The sequence below is a fragment of the Elephantulus edwardii genome, unplaced genomic scaffold (assembly GCF_000299155.1).
Source record: "Elephantulus edwardii isolate Elephantulus edwardi_28Jun2011 unplaced genomic scaffold, EleEdw1.0 scaffold00039, whole genome shotgun sequence".
Taxonomy (NCBI): domain Eukaryota; kingdom Metazoa; phylum Chordata; class Mammalia; order Macroscelidea; family Macroscelididae; genus Elephantulus; species Elephantulus edwardii.
Window position 1 is genome coordinate 10,147,738 of NW_006399789.1, and position 1,142 is coordinate 10,148,879.

The window sequence follows — 1,142 nt, forward strand, 5'->3', positions numbered from 1 at the left end:
CCTTCTCCAAGGTATACAACTTTGTTCTTTCAGCCGTCCATGGGATGTTCAGTGCTCTTCTCCAATACCACAGCTCAAAGGCATCAATTCTTCTTCTGTTGTCCTTATTCATTGTCCAGCTCTCAGATACACAGCATGTACTTGAAAAGACCACAGACAGGACCCAGGTACAGCTTAGTCCACAAATGCTGCCAGATTGGCATTGACTCATGGTAACTTTATATATAATAGAAAGGAATATTTCCTGACATGAACTATCTTTTTGATCTTTAGTGTTCTTGAGACCACTGAGTCCAGTGGTCACACTTCTCTGATGGTTCTAATCGACCCACAGCTCTGAAGGAGTAATGTGGACATCCTTCTCCCATGTAACTGATAGCTTTGGAAACCTGGTGGAAGGTCAGCTACAGGTCAGTCTTGAGTAGACCACAATGAATGGAGTTGATTTAGTCACCATGCTTCCGTAAACCCTTCTTGGTAGTTCCAGCTTCCCAGACTGTACATGTGTTTTATGTCCTTGGCTGTTTGGAGGAGTTCTTGATCAGGGATTTCATAGACTGGTCTTCATTAAGGATTTGGAATTCGTTGTCCTTCTGCTGATCAGACCAGAGACTTTTAAACGTAAGCCTACAGAGTTCAAGTGTTATTTTCACCACATCACATCAGAGGCATATCATAGCAAAGGTGCATCCCACCAACCCAACTTACCGCTGTTGATGTGGACATGCATCACCTACTTGAGTGCAGAGCGAAGGGTTGTTTTTTTTTCTAAGCATTTCACAGATTAAACATGTATCAAGGAAGAAAGCAATAAAATAAAAATGTCAGCAAAGCCAAACAACAACAAAACACCCCACCAAACAAAAACCAGCCAGTAAAACCACCAAAAACAAAACCAAAAACCACCACACCAATGTGGCAAGACTCCTAGAATTTATGAAGCAGGAAAATGTTGCCCTTTGTGCTACTGTTTTTCCTGACATCCCATCTGCCCCGACCCTCACTGTCTTCGAACTGGAACTGCTTCATTGTTGAACCTCCACTAGGTTTTCAGAGGCTGCAAATCTCATGGGAGGAGCTTGTCCATTTTCCTCAAGCGCAGCAGCTTTTGGATTCAAATCACCAGCAGCACAACTCCTTAT